The 16,807-nt window shown below is 42.9% G+C and overlaps 1 long non-coding RNA gene across 1 annotated transcript in view; it reads right to left on the bottom strand.

Moving 5' to 3' along the window:
* LOC149778700 (uncharacterized) overlaps positions 1–16,807 on the bottom strand; it is a 140,487-nt gene that overhangs the window by 27,026 nt on the left and 96,654 nt on the right. The gene's annotated exons all lie outside the window — the stretch shown is intronic.

A 16,807-nucleotide genomic window follows, 5' to 3' on the forward strand; every position in this document is an offset into this window, starting at 1 on the left:
AGAATCAATTGGGTATACGATCGGCCCCTTAAACCAGGTGATCTCTAATTAGTTTGTACCAGAGATAATGTCAATGCCAGCAAGTATGAATGTATCTTATAGTTTAATCCGAATCATGCTAGAGACTTTAAATTCTTCCTTAGCGTCACAAAGACGAAGATAACAATAAATGCTATGTTACTAGGAACAGAAATGATGCGGCACTACCTTGTATAGGTCAAAACTTATTTCATCGTAGGGTTCAATTGTGCCAATTATGATACCAGGAGAAGACAAATATGACATCATTTAGGTTGACTGTTATATTTATTTGAAGGAGAACCAAGACAGCGCGTTTGAAGATGCTGCAATGCCATATGGGTCCAGGCATAATGATGTCGAACCCCCGTTAATGCTTCGTATTGCGTAGTTCGCGTGATTGTCGTGTGTGTGCCATTATCAATTGTTATATCTTGGCGGATAACGATTTTAAAATGTGTAAATTGTTGTGGCGGCCAGCCACATACATTTTCTAAGCAATCTATATTTTTGTTTTTTCCTAATACGGCAACGCGGTACCTCTGAGCAAAGAGCCCTGTAAAGTGTGCAGCATGCCTGAACACCAATATCGCTACCCGTCCAAGAATAAGCTCCACTACCCCTGTTAACTAGATGTGCATGTAGCTTACATTATTCGTTTATCTTGCTCTTAAAATACGTTTCAGTGCTCCCCAGTGTAATCAAAGCGTAAGTGTTTTGTTTTTTGCTATCAACAAGTTATCCCAAAGGATGAGCGCCTTTTTGAGTATGCCAGAGTGGGGGGATGAATCCCTGTCAATCTCTACCCTATTCTGTAATATGCCATGCGGATCCTAACATTCTTTCAAAATTAAAACAACAAAAAAATATCATTCTCATAATTATTACATTTCAATACCCAGTTATGTACTATCCATCACCTAGTTATATACTACCCACCAACACGTATTTACTACAAACATCCAGTTATATTTTTCCACCAGTCGATTATCTGTTATCAACACCCATTTATATAATATCGCCAGCCAAATTTACCCAATTCAATTACATATCCATCCATATCAACTGTAACAATGTTCCCTCATGGTAAAACGGGGTGGTTAATTAGCTTTGGCTATCGTTATCTAGTGGATGACATCCCTCGATTGTATTGCCCGGTGTGGGTGGATAGGTTGAATATCAACCGAGAACGGAGCATAACTATTGAAGAGAAATAATACAACAACGACCCCCTTTAGACAAGAGAATAACAATTTAATCAATGACATAAAATAATAGTGTCAGCTTCAATTCAAACAAATTTACCTTTGCAGAATTTCAATAGCAGTGTTCTATTATTGATTCATTTCATCATGATAACGAGAGTGGTGAAACGAGCACAATGTCTACGCCTGATCTGCATCACCTATCGTCGCTTTCTGTCTTTGTCTCCTTGTATCCCACGTCTTCCCACCTTCGCGTGTATACGTTTGATCTTTCTTGATCCTTCTATCCTAACCGCTCGATCTCGTATCCGGACTTTCCGTCTTTCGGACTGTCCCAGACTGCTACAGAGAACTGTTTACTTCAATGACAAGATAACCACTCAGTCTTTATTTGTATCACCTTCTATATGTATCAAACATTCTCTCGCTTTTGTTACTCAGAAAGCATAAAATAACTATCTAAACACTGCATAAAGTCTAACATAAGGTGACCTTAACGGTTAATGGTCCTTACAAACATTCCTGTATCTCTCTGCATATCTACCATAGGACTCCTTAGACATCCAACCTAGTCAGTTCCACTCAATAATATACATGCTATCGATTACTATTGCATAAGACTCACTAACTTCTAGCTCACGGCAATCCCTAACCTACAAGAGTCTTTAAGCATTAATGAATCAGATATAAATATGATAATTATCGTCAAATCATGATAGTCACTATCGTCCTAATAAACAAAGGAAATTAATTCATATAACCATATGAAATCATACACATATGAAAATTTGGATCGCTTGCAACCAGACAATTCTATTAATGAACTAGTAATTATAAAATTTGAGAAATAAATTGCATAAACAACTCTAGCATATCAACAGATTTCCATGAAATCGAATAAACGATGCATATCATGGACCCTAGCCATATAAAACACATTTGCATCAAGCAAAACAAACAAAATAGAAAATTGCGTGAAAAAATTAAAATTGCGTCCCTTAATGCTGTTCTTCTCAAGCAAATGTGCGTCATAGCACTAAAGGTCTATCTTTGCGTACAAGACAGCCTCCTGGTCCCATTACTTCTCTTAACGAGGAAGAACTACTTTTAGTTTTTCCCAGGGTCAAACGAGCCTTGCTCCTCTTGCAGGAAAATCTCAGACTGAGGAAATTCGCCCAGGGTCGTTAATTTAAATTCAAAATTTCTTTCTTCCAGGGTGTACGCCTTAAGTTAAACTGAATAATCGTAATCAGCCGTTCCTATTTTTCCCCCAAGATAATTATATCTTCCGTTAGATTTTGGCAGCCTAGAACCTGAGAAAAAGGACACATACCAGCTTCCTTTTGTTAAATGACTATTAGACATGACATTCCCATTACGCGGATATGGTCGGCATCTTAATGTTTACTTTCCCAGGACAGTCTTGAGATGCCCGGGTCAATTCTAAATTAGCTGTAGATGCTGGCCTCTCTCTCACCCACGACATGTACCAAATGACATGGGATAAGGTCGAAGTGACCCTTCACATAACACCTTGCTAGCTAGACTGTAATACAATTTTAATGCACAATGTTTTCAATGCTTTTTCAAAATTCACCTACTCTCTGTTTAAAATAAACAACAGCCGTCCGCATTATGTATGTATGTATGTATGTATGTATGTATGTATGTATGTATGTATGTATGTATGTATGTATGTATTATCTACCACATAGTTATCTTATATCCAGAACCAATTACATCATTTCCACTAACCAGTTATGTGCTATCAACATCTAGTGGTCTACTATCCATCTACCAGGTATCTATTTTCAGCTCCCAGTTTTTTGCTAAACACCAACCAGTTATCTACTATCCAGCACCTAGCTATGTGCAGTCAAACAATCAGTATCTACTATCCAACTCCCAATTATGTTCTATTTTGATTCACACAAAACTATCATTTTCGTAATCATGTACCTACTTTCCACCACCAAGATGAATAACTTCAAGTGCCCAAAGAGCTACTACTATTCAAATCTAATTATATACTGTCAAAACCAAGTTACTGGCTATCCAGCACACTGTTGTATGATATCCATCACCCAGTGATCCACTATTCACCAACCTATTTTCTGGTATTAACACCAAATTTTTACTATCTACCAACCATTTATCTATTATCCAGCACCCAGTGATCTACTATTCAACAGCCACTTATTTACTATCTACCAACCAATTACAAAATATCAACGCTAAGTTATCTACTTTCCAACAACCAATTATCTACATGCCACCGACCAATTATCTGTTATCCTCAAGCTAGTGGTCTATAATCCACCAACCTAGACATAGATCCCTTCAAAATAAATATAACTTCCAGACACCACCAAATCGTCTAATCCCTTCTATATTAATAATGATAATAATAATAATAATGAGGACTTTGTATAGTGCCTAATCTTTAGAAGCTCTAAGCGCTTTACTACATTAGACAACACCTATAAGATAAAAAAAAACATAATTATATGATTACAAAAACAAACACCATGAAATTAGAAAACATAAAAAATATGCTGAGAATATTTAAGGTAGGAAACATTATTAGGTCTAATTATGCCCTCTTATTTTGTGAAATGAAACTAGATTCACCTTTACAACGGTATGGAGTACATCTTACTCAACAGGCTGCACACCACTTTAATCTCTCCTAAATGAATTTGGTTTGGGGATTTTTTTAACGTAGCTTTAACAATTTTTCGGGGCCCCGAGTGGCCGAGTGGTCTAAAGTGCTCTCCGTGACGGATCACTGCCAACTCACCTCTGTCTGCGTGGGTTCGAGTCCAGGATTCGGCAAATGTGGATATGTGAGAAAGCATGCCAGTAGCTTCTCGTGGGTCGGTGGATCTTCCCGGGGTTTTCCCGGGTTTTTCCTCCACCATTAATACTGGCCGCCATGCATAGCCTATCGTGTGCTGAAAAATGGCGTTAAACCCCACAACAACAACAACAACAATTTTTCAGTCATATGGCTACGATGTCTGCAGTGTGGCAGTTTATAGTGATGTCTAGCACTGGGGAATTATGCCGCAGACACGTAGCATCATGCCCCACCCAGTCAAATTATCCTGACACCATTCCAACCAGTCCTAACATTACCCTCTTAATGCTGAGCGCCTAGCGAGGCAGCTGATAGTACCATTTTTTAAAAGTCTTTGATATGACTTAACCGGGGTTCGAACCCGCGATTTCCCGCATCCGAGTCGGACGCTCTAACCACTAGGCCACCCGAACGGTCCTCTCCTAAATTAAACTAATAACCATAACCCTCACGTTTATCATCCCTCTTATAAATAAAGTAAACATGTGTATTCTCATTTATAAGGTCACTACCTTCCCATTTAAAACGAAAATACCATTCCATTCATGTCTGTTTCTTTTTTCTTTTTTTTTCTCTTTAAGATGGACAATACTTGTCTGCAAATCTAAATTATTTTACAATTCTGCTAGCGTACAGTGAAGCCAAAGTTTCTTTGATCAACAATAATATGAAGTTACAATTTGACGTCTTTACGTAAATTGATAAATACACTGGCCGCTTTTGTCTCCCCTAAGTAAATTGCCTAAATTATCTCATGGCCGATATAACACGGCCGGAGTTTAGGGACGCAAAATATCTATATCTTTGATAATTTACTTTGCATGTAGAAGGATACAAATTATAAGTATTCAGGGTATATTTGACGAGTTCCCGATTTATATCACTAGTATTCATGATTGTTATGATATTAGACCATGATTCAATTACATTATTTCTTTCACTTTCATCCTCATGGCATTCATATCGTCTGTGCGTGTCTTCATATATATATATATATATATATATATATATATATATATATATATATATATATATATATATATATATATATATATATAAGTAGTTAAGTGGGCCACCATAGGGACAATGGGACTTAGCATTAAAAACACCCCTGGGCAACTCTAGGGACAATGGAAATTTAACATGGAGAAAAACGCTGGGCCACTTTAGGGACAATGGGAATTTAACATAGAGTTTGGGTCTGTCTAGGGACAAGGGAAATTAACATGGGAATAGAGTTTGGGTTTGTCTAGGGACAAGGGGAATTGAATATGGGATTTTATTTTTTTTAAAAAGTTTTTTCTAAATTTACATTTAAATTTAAATTTAGAAAAGGGGTAGGCAATGGAAAGGCTATCTCTTTTCGAGAAATATGGCTGGCCCTGAAAAGGGCCTTTGGGTTTATGTTAATGTATTCATTAACATAAATGGTACCGCATTGGTCTTCTTCTTGTCCTTAGGCTACGTCTCACTGTTGGTCCGTAAATCAGCACTCTTTTCAGGCATCCTTGTCTTTCTACGTAGATCCTACGTATCCACAGGCTGGTGTTTGTCCTGTGGACAACGGCCCACTTGGATCGGACATACATGGGTATGTCCGTCCGGAACATCATGGAAGACACAAGCGTAGAAGATTGCACATCGGTCCACATCTTGAAGCGACGAGAACAGGTGAATCAATGCACTGAACTGCGCTTATTCATAGGTAGAGGCAGGATTGAAACGGATTGAGTTCATTCACCAATCCAAACACGCGTTACAAAATTCAGTCAGCCCGCATCCAATCCGAAGAGAGTAGTCTGTGACGTCAGTTGGTCTATATAGATTCGCTAGCGCTTGTGTGCAGTCAATCTATGCGACAGTGATTCAACATGACGGAAACTCAGAAAACGATCCATTGGGGTGCACCAGCAGGGGAGACTGCCCAAGGGAACCCGGACTTACTTTCAGAAGAGGTACATTGGGATTTTGTGGATTTTCTTACCTCGCAAGAATTTGTTCCGGAACCTTCGTTACCTTCTTCATTACCGCAAGTGGAGAATTTTAGACAGAGACAGAAAGAAGAATTGGAGAAATTTATGCAACGACAAAAGGAAGCGGAACAAGCTTTTGTCCTACAGCAACAGCAACAGCAACAAGAAGAGGTAAGAAAAAAACAACAGCAACAACAGCAAGAAGAAGTAGCAGCAAAGAAACAAGAGGGTGAAAATCAAACGGCTACGGTACTGTTGGACATTTTAGCGGAGTTAAGAAGTCTGAAACAAATGTATCAGACTTCTTTATCACGACCGAAGAGAATACGACCTTCCCGAGCTAAACACGCCAACCCTGTGACTAAGCCTGTCGTACCACCCTTAGTGATTTCAACCCAATCATCAGAAGTAGGCCTTGGCCGTGGCAAAGGCTTAAGGCAGTTAAAGTTGATTGGTTAAACTCACTCCTACACCATAAAGAAAAAAGGCCCTTTTCAGGGCCACCCACATTTCTCGAAAAGAAATACAATTTCAATTTGCCAATAACTCAAAAATAAACCCACCCATTTTACCCTTATAGTACGTGTCTGTGTATGAGTGCGTGAGTGTAGCTTCTTATTTTAAAATCAAAACTCAAAGACACTTACCTTATATCATTCATGTATTCTTTTATCCATTTTTTTACAATCCAATTCACAATTCACCACAGAACACTTTAAAAAGTTCGTACACTTCTTCTTTTTCATTATTTAGTCTCTCTGTTTTTTGAATTTCTTCACCGTTTTTTCCTCATGTTCTTCCCTTCTTCTTTTCTTCTCCTGTTTCTTTGCCTATTTTAAATAGAATTGTCTTCTTTCTTCCTCTTCTTCCTCTGAAGAATCCCTCTCTTCTTCCGAAGAATCCCTCTCTTCTTTTGAAGAATCCTTCTTTTCTTCTGACTCCTCTTGTTTCTTTTTTGGGCAATCTGGAGACCAATGTCCTTTTTCTTTACAATAATAACAGGTATCTTGACTTTTGTCTTTTTTAGCCCCTGTTTTTGTTCTTTTTTGACGGTCTGGACACTCTGAAGACCAATGCCCTTTCTTCTGACAGATATAGCAAGTATCTTGACTTTTATCTCGAAAGGAAGGAGAGTAGTCCGTCGGCTGGTCTGAAGAGAATTTTCTAATGACCCCTCGCAAAGCTCTGACGAAACGTTCCATCTGGGTAGTCTCTTCCATCGTTGTGCTCAGCTTGAGAGTGAAATGAATAGTGAAAGGACAAGACACACACCCTTTTTATATACGCTGGTTTGCCAAGACTATAAATTAGTCTATGGTGTTTAAACTTCAGTCATTTGACGTTTTGCACTCAAGATGAAACGATCCCATTCATTCGAGAAGAAAGAAGAAGAAGAAAGTAAGAGGCAGAAACGTGATCTATCGCCTCGTACCAGAGCTGAAATCTTGGCACAGATTCATGCCAGTGATTTTGAAGAGGACATGAGTGAACCAGAATTTGAAACCTCTAAACCAAGTTCGTCACCCTTAGTCAACCCTGAAAAATACTATTCCATTCGAGAGACGGAAAAGCGCTCCTCTAGAAAATTTAGAACCACGGCTTACACCTACACGGTGAAGTTTAAAGATTTCAAGGCCGACGTACCCTTGGAGAAAGCAGAAGGGTTCATCACCGAGATGTGGGATTCTTTGCTCACCGCACTCAAGCGACAATGTCAACCCAAAGAAGACGATCGCTTGACACTATCCATAGATCACGACGGTTTGAAATCCCCTGTTTGGATCGAGTTTAGCAGACCTGCAGAACTAACCCCTTCCAAAATCATGGACAAGATTCAACACGTACAACAATCTAATGACCAGTTTGACATCACCGATGGTAAAGCCACACTGAAAATGGCCCACGTCTCTCTTCCTCAAGGGACAGGACGCAAAAAGATGTTATTGGTGAACGAGCTTCGCAGCATTAAGCGTAGTCTTGTCCAAATTCACAATCCTCATGACCAGATGTGTTTAGCCCGTGCCATCGTGGTGGGACGAACCTATGCCAACAAGAACGACACGACAGAATGGAAAAGAACCTGGGAGAACATTCGAAAATCGAACCGAACCAAACAACGAAACGAAGCAGAACTCCTGTTGCAACAAGCTGGCCTGTCCAAAGACGCACCCTGTGGCATTCCTGAGATGCAAAAATTGCAAGATGCCCTAGCTCCACGCTACACCTTGAAAGTGCACCCTCAAGAAATGCGCGGGTCTCTGTTGTTTCGAGGCCAAGACTTTAAGGACGGAAAATACATTCATGTTTATCATCACGATGACCATTTCGATACCATTACCAGTATCACTGGATTCCTGGGATACAGATATTACTGTGAGAAATGTGACTATGGTTATAATAATCGAGAGCAACACAAGCATTGTGGATGGAAATGCCCAGGATGTTTGGCCTCTCCACCCTGTCTGAGCGAAGAACCAGTGCCTTGTTCGACTTGTCTGCGCACGTTTGTCAGCCCTACCTGTTATCAACAACATTTGAAAACACAAGGTTCACAGAAGAAATGTGCTTGTCAGCTCCTGAGATTGTGCCCTACGTGTAGACTAGGCATACGTACCAACAATGCCAAGGCACACGTATGTCGAGGAAAGAAAAAATGTCACATTTGTCACCACATCGTGGACTTGGAACACGAAATGTTACGTGCAAAAATACCAACCCCCACGAGAGAAAGAGGACGGTCACAAGAAGAAAGGCAATTTCATCTTTTTCGATTTCGAATGCATGCAAGAGACTGGCATTCACATCCCTAATTTCTGTGTGGCTCATCGAGCGTGCGAGAAGTGCATTCAAGAACCTATCTTCAGTCATTGCCCTCACTGCAGCAAGATTCCTGGAGGACGTGAAAAAATCTTTCGGGGACCAAACACGTTAGCCGATTTTGCCCAATGGGTCTTAGACCCCATCGACAAGACGTGGAGCCAAGAGGACATCGAACGTTACGGAGATTGTCATCGTCATGCCACGGTGATGGCTCACAATTTCTCCGGATACGATGGACAGTTTCTTTTGAGGTACTATACGGAACATGGCACCGAACGTCCTAAAGTGATTTTGAACGGAGCCAAAATCATTTTCATGCAAGTGGGACAAGTACAGTTTAAAGATTCGATGAGTTACTTGGCCATGCCTTTGAGCCGAATGCCTAAAACGTTTGGAAAGACAGAAATGGCTAAAGGGTACTTTCCACACTTTTTCAATACGGAAGCCAATCAACATGCTGTTCTACCCCATTTGCCTGAGGCTCACTATTACGACCCCGACAACATGCGTACCGAACAACGAGAAGCTTTCTACGCTTGGTACCAAGCTCATGCCTCGGACCCTTTCGACTTTCAGGGAGAAATGTTAAAGTATTGTCGTTCCGACGTGGACATTTTACGGCGTTGCTGTGGAAAATTTCGAGAACTGTTCATGGAACACGGAGGGGTCGATCCTTTGAAAGAAGCTTGCACCATTGCCAAAGCGTGTTCCTTAGTGTACCGCCAACGATTCATGCCTGAAAACACCGTGGCTGTCATCAGTCCTCAAACGACCCACTATGTCAAGCGTCAATACTCGGTCAAAGCCCTACGTTGGTTACATTACTTGTGCGACAAGGAAGACAAATGGATTCAGCATGCCCGCAACGGAGGAGGCGAAAAGACCATCGGAACGTATTCGGTAGATGGCTGGGACTTAGAAAACCCCAAGATCGTGTACGAGTTTAACGGTTGATTATTTCACGGATGTCCCGTCTGTTACCCTGACCGTGGCACTAAAAATCAGTTTTTGCAACGAACCATGGAAGACTTGTACCAGGACACTTGTCAGCGACGCCTAAAGTTAGAACAGCAAGGATACCAAGTGGTGGAAATGTGGGAACACGAGTACGATCACCGTATGAAAACCGATCCCGAGTTTAAACGCCTCGTGGAAAGTTACCAGTTCATGGACCCGCTGAACCCGAGGGATAGTTTGTACGGAGGAAGGACCAATGCCACCTGTTTGCTGTACCAAGCCGACGAAGAGAAAGGAGAAGAAATCAAATACTTGGACGTGTGTTCGCTGTATCCCTACGTGTGCAAATATTGTCGCTTTCCTGTAGGGCACCCGCAATTGTTCACGGAACACATCGACCTGAAAAACATTCGACAATACGAAGGCTTGATCAAGTGTAAAGTTTTGCCTCCCACGAACCTATACCATCCCGTCTTACCTCACCATTGTCAAGGCAAACTGATGTTTCCCTTGTGCCGTACTTGTGCCGAAACGTGCAACCAGGACCAACCTTGCCATCACAGCCAGGAAGAACGTGCCTTGACGGGAACCTGGGTCAGCGTGGAATTGTTCAAAGCTCTGGACATGGGATACCAAATGTTAGAAGTGTACGAAATTTGCCACTTTCCCAAGACACAACAGTACCACAAGGGTGACCCTACTCAGAAAGGCATTTTCGCCGACTACGTGGATGCCTTTTTGAAACTGAAACAAGAAGCCAGCGGCTATCCTTCCTGGTGTCACACTCCCGAAGACCAAATACAATTCAAAGAGAAATACTACGCACAAGAAGGCATCTCTTTAGACCACATCGAAAAAAACGAAGGCAGGCGATCGTTTGCCAAAGTGATGTTAAATTGTTTGTGGGGTAAAATGGCACAACGACCGTGTTTACCCAAGACGGAATATTTGACAGAACCTTCCCGCTACTTCCAGATGATTCACGACAAAACCAAATACATGAAACACGTGGACGTCGTTCGCGAGGATTTGATCTTGGTCAATTACGAAGAAGATCTGTACTTTGTACAAGACAACCCTTTTGGAAACGTCATCATTGCGGCTTACGTGACAGCTCATGCTCGCTTAAAATTGTACGAAGCTTTAGAACTGTTAGAAGAACGCGTCCTGTACTTTGACACGGACAGTTGCATTTACATCCATCACCCGATTCAACAGCACCCTGACATCGAAGGAGACCGTTTAGGAGCCTGGACAGACGAGCATCCCGACGACAAGATTCTAAGTTTCGTCAGTGGTGGTCCCAAAAATTACGGCTACGAATACCGGGACAAACAAGGAGAAGTGCACACGACGTGCAAAGTGAGAGGACTGACTCTGAATCATCGTACCAGTCGAGTGGTCAACTTTGGGGTATTGAAAGAAGCCTTGCAATCGGGAGAGGATGGAAACTTTAAAGGGACCACCTATCAACCGAACAAGATTGTACGTTTACCCACTCACCACATCGTCAGTCGACCCTTGGAAAAAGTCTATCAAATTGTATACCAGAAGCGAGTGCGACTTCCCAATCACTTCACCTTACCGTACGGTCACGTCGGTATTGGTCTGTATATGGAAAGGAACCCTAGGCAAGATCGATAGTTCATTGTTCATTGAAGTAACTTACCATGTCGTTGACGAAGAAGAAACCAGATTGGTTAGGAGTCAAATGTTGGACATCACCGAGACCAGGGTTTTGAGGCTTGGACACAAGAGGTGGCCCAGTATGCACGAGAGTTATTCAAGGAAAAAAGTTACTTTTCAACCCGTGTTAGTGACGGTGCCAGAAGAACCCGTCACCCAGGACAGGACTGTCGTGGACAGGCCTGAAAGACCCTTTCGGGAGGACATTTGTGTGACCTTACCCCTACTATAGAACTGGTTAGAACTTTACCCAAAACATGTTGTACAGACACTTGTGTTTATTCCACGTTCATGGTTATCATGTGCCTTTTATTCTTGTACTTAAGTCTTTGGCTTTTATGCATTTTTGTCTTTCGTATTCATGTTTCAAACATTCAATAAACGTGTTCTGAAAAAGTATATAAGCTCTTGTCTTGTTTGTTTTTCGTGTCACAAGTGACATTTCTCACACCATGGCTACCTCTGCTGTCTCTGCTCCCTCTTCCTCTACTGTCAAAGTCATCGACGAACACTTAGATCGTGCCAGTTGGGAGGCTTTGTATCTTCGCCATCCCTTTAACATGCTCATTGCTGGACCTAGCGGTTCAGGCAAAACCGAATTCGCCAAACGTTTGATCGAACATAAACATCATTTGATCGATCGACCCCCTCAACGAATCGTGTGGTGTTACAAAGAGTGGCAATCGGCGTACAGCCTCTTGCGAGAAAGTCAAGGCGATTCCATCGTGTTTGTGGAAGGCATTCCTAAAGAAGACGATGGCATCGTCTCTGACTCCCGTCTAACCCATTTGGTCATTTTCGACGACATGTTAGGAGAAGACGAAGAAGAAATTAAACTGTGGTTCACGCGCAAAGGGCATCACCGTAATGCCAGTGTCGTTTACATCACCCAAAATTTGTTTCAACAAAGTAAAGCCCATCGCACCATCAGTCTCAATGCGCATTACGTGGTCTTGTTTAAAAGCCCTCGAGATAAATCGCAAGTGCAAGTCTTAGCCAAACAGTTAGGAACGCCTTGGCTGACTCAGGCGTACGACGATGCCACTCAAACGCCACACGCCTATTTACTCGTCGATTTGAAACCTACGACTCCTGAGGATTTGCGATTTCGTACCCACTTGTTTCACCACTGGTGCCAAGACGGAGGGCCTGTCCTGTACACGTCTCCGTCCTCGACTTCATTTCACTCCCCATCAAAAAATCTATAAAAACCTCAGACCCTTTTTCGTCTGTCTCACTCTCAGTGCGAACATGACGTCCCTTCAGTCGCATCTTCCCGTCAAATTGATTCGTGCCTTGTATGGCATCAGTCGAGAAAAAGATCCACAAACACGAGCTCGTGTCTTAGAAGCTAGTCTCAAAGAAGTCTTACGATGGTTCACGGTGACGGCACGTCAATTACTCCAAGGAATCATTCAGATTCCTCATCAAACCAAACGCTTTTTCGATCGAAACAAAGTCGCTTTGGTCCAACTGGCCGATCCCGCATCGACACTCAAACCAAAAAACAAATCATTTTGAAACCTGGAGGGAGCGGTACTCTAGGAGGGGTCATCATTCGCTCACTCTTAAGATGGGATCCTAATACCCCCAAAGTTATCCCCAAGACAAACGTCCAACGATGCCCCAAGAAGAAAAAGACCAGGTCCCCAAGGAGAACTTCTCCAGTGGCAGGACCCTCCTCTGACCAGACACCACCACCACCCCGGAAAAAGAAAAGAAGCCCCCAGAAAAGAAAAGTCCACAGAAAACTAGTCGCAAGAGAGGCACTTCGGCCAGGACGCAACCTTACACTCGCAAACCACGACCTGCCACGGCGGTGACTGTGTCTCCGGCAGCTTCACGTTTGTCCACTTCTCCGTTAATGACACCCAGAACTGAAGAGTACTTGGAGACGTTGATCACACCAAGAACTTCTCCGTTGATGACCCCCAAAAGAACTTCCCCAGTGGCAGGACCTTAAATTTAGTGGCAGTGGCTGCTGCTCACAAAGTACCTTCTCCCAAAATCAAAGTTCAAGAAAGTTCGGGCATGTTACAAAGTTTACTGGATTTGTCCAAGCAAGAACTGGCTCGATTTAGTCCGTTACGTACCCCTGCACGACGTGTCATGCCTGTCCTCAAACTGATACGACGTCAAGACAATCAGTGGCGACGCGTTCCAGTATAAAAAAGGCCTGTGACCAAGTCGGGTATCAGTGTTTTTTTGGTGCTCCTGAAGACTCAAAGATGTCACCCTCCAGAAAACCCCAAGGAAAGAAAAGGAAAGGACTGCCACCACGTTTAGCCAAACATGGGGACATGTTATCTGTCCTGTCCAAAGCTTCTCCACCCCTACGAAAAAAACTCATTCAAACAGCCTCCAAAGAGGTCATCGATACCGTGTGCGAATGTTGTTTGAACGTTTTGAAAGGCACGATCCCTTTGTCCAAACACCAGAAACAATGCTTAAGCAAACATCGTCACGTTCTTCGCCAAATGGTTCGAAAGAAAATTCCCATTCGTCAAAAAAAGAAGATGTTAGTGCAACGTGGAGGTATTTTACCTCTCTTGTTAGGCCCCATACTGAAAGGAGTCTTGGGAATCATGTTGGGAGGACTGGTGGGAGCAAGATAAAAAGGCCTTCGGAAGTTCCAAGATCTCAGAATCGACCCCTGACAACCCCATGGAAGGACGAAAACTAGCTTTAGTGCCTTACAAACGATGGATGGAATACCATCGGTGGCAAGAACAACACACCCCGCATTTGCCTCCCAATCCCAATTTGAGCAAGATGTCCCAGTTATAACACGAATTGCAGTCCTTGATGGATCGCCAAGATTTGTCCGAAACAGAAAAATCGCAAAAGTACGGTCAACTCTTGCAACGACTGCAACTCTTTCACCAGAAAGCTTTAGACGAAACAGCTCTACCCACTCTGAAAGATTTTAAGACCTTGATGAAAAGTCCAGCACCATCACCAGTACCAGTACCAGTACCACCAGTACCCGTGACCAAGACAGAAAAAGGAGAAGAAGAGGAAGGGTTTCAAAACTCCACCAGAAAAAGTACGCAAGTTAACAACACCACCTACCTCCAGAATTGGATGGATTAAAAAGATGATAGCCACCCCTTCTTCATCACAAGAGAAAAAGAAAGTGAAGACAGAAGTGAAGACAGAAGTGAAACAAGAACCGATATCCCCCGCTCAGACATCCTTCTCCTCTTCGACACCTATTGCTGGCCGCACACGCAAAGCATTGCAATCCAAGAAAATACCCCAAGAGAAAAAGAGTAGCATCCTCCAAGAGTGGGTGTCTTATTAACACACCAACCAACACAAAAAAATGGAAAAAGTCTTAGCCAGCATTTACTACGATCCCTCCCATTCTGCAGGTTACGCAGGAGTTGAAAAATTGTATCGTGCTGCCAAAACTCGACTGAAAAGTTTCCGTTTACCTCAAGTGCAACGATGGTTACAAGAACAAGCTACCTACACTTTACACAAACCCATTCGACGCAAGTTTGCCAGAAGTCGCACCCGAGTGGAAGGCATCGATCATCAATGGCAAGCCGATTTAGCCGATGTCTCTCATTTGGCCAGCTACAATCGTGGCTACAAATATTTGTTTTGTGTCATCGACGTCTTTTCCAAATTTGCCTGGGTCGTGCCCTTGACTTCCAAATCGAGCAGCGAGTTAGTGCGAGCCCTGCAACGGGTGTTGAAACAAAGCGGACGTCACCCTCTTCGATGGCAAACGGACAAAGGCACCGAATTTCTGAACCAAGCTTTCCAAAAAGAATTAAAGAAACGTGACATTCATTTTTTTACTACCGAGAATCCCGAAACCAAAGCCAGCATCGTGGAACGTTTTCAACGCACTTTGAAAGAACGCATGTGGAAATATTTTACGCATCACCACACTCTGAAGTACATCGACATCTTACCGCACCTGGTGCAAGCGTACAACCAATCTTACCATCGAAGCATCGGACGTGCCCCGCAAGACGTGACTCCCGAGAACGAAGTGTTGGTGTTTGAGCGTCTGTTTGGTACGTCCCCGACGAGGGCTGTCCCCGAGAAGAGTGGAATGTTGGTCGTAGGAGATTGGGTGCGCATTGGCAAAACCAAACGCACTTTCGACAAAGGTTACTTACCTAACTGGACGACCGAATTGTTTCGCGTCACTGGACGAGTGCATGGCCGTCATCCTACCGTCTATAAATTGGAAGACATGAACGGAGAAGTGCTCAAAGGAACGTTTTATTTGCCCGAGTTACAACGTGTCACCAAAAAAGAAGACGACGTGTACGACATCGAAAGCATTCTCGAACGCAGAACCCGTAAGGTGGGCAAACGACGTGTCAAAGAAGTCAAAGTACGTTGGAAAGGACATCCACCCAGTTTCGATTCTTGGATCGACGCTTCGCAAGTCATCGACTATAAAAAGAAGTGACCATCATGCCCTTTCACACAGCAGACGCAGCTACGTCGACCACTCCTCCTTCACCTAGTTCTTCTGTGCAAGATTTACAAAAACAATCCTTGTGGGTGTGGTGTGGAGAACGTGTGCCTAAAACGGAAATCGTCTTTTTCTGCCAAATCTTCGTGGTTTATTGTGTCATCGGGGCAGCCATCGCCAATTTGAGTTTGCAACAAGGAGACAAACAATTGTGGACCACTTTATTGAGCAGTTGCATCTGTTACCTGCTTCCTAATCCCTCCCTGAAATTCACCTCGAACGGGAACCCCGGGAACCTTGTGTCCAGTGCCAGTGCCAGTCACCACTTCAATCACAACCAGAACCCCATTTTAGACGGAGACACGCCTCTGACGTCCAGTAACCCCTCGGACAGCCACAGAACTCTGGAATTATGAGTCACCAAAACCAATTTTACTTAACTTTACCCAGTGACAGTTCCATGGAGGTGTTTCCCAAGAACACGTTGTGCTGTTACACGGCCAAATTACCTCAAGCCATCCAGTTAGATCACGAAGCCCATTGGGAAGTGGCTTTAGTAGAAATGATTCACCCGACCCAAGTCCTCAATGTCCTTCCCAATCAAAACTTTTTTGATGTGGAAGTTCATGACGAGCAAATGCAACAGTGGATGGATAGCAATGTCAAATATGACAAGAAAACCCGTACACAAAAGTACACCACCTATCACTTGTTCATTCCCCCAGGCTATTATTTTAGTGGTCAACATTTGGTCAGCACCATAGCCTCCAGGTTTAATGTCGTGTTTCTGAAAGCTTTGGAGCATGTCAACAAAAGTGTCACCATGGAGTACCACAAAGCAGCTCGT

This window comes from Sinohyriopsis cumingii, chromosome 17, assembly GCF_028554795.1.
Source record: "Sinohyriopsis cumingii isolate HCF-2022 chromosome 17, ASM2855479v2, whole genome shotgun sequence".
Lineage (NCBI taxonomy): Eukaryota > Metazoa > Mollusca > Bivalvia > Unionida > Unionidae > Sinohyriopsis > Sinohyriopsis cumingii.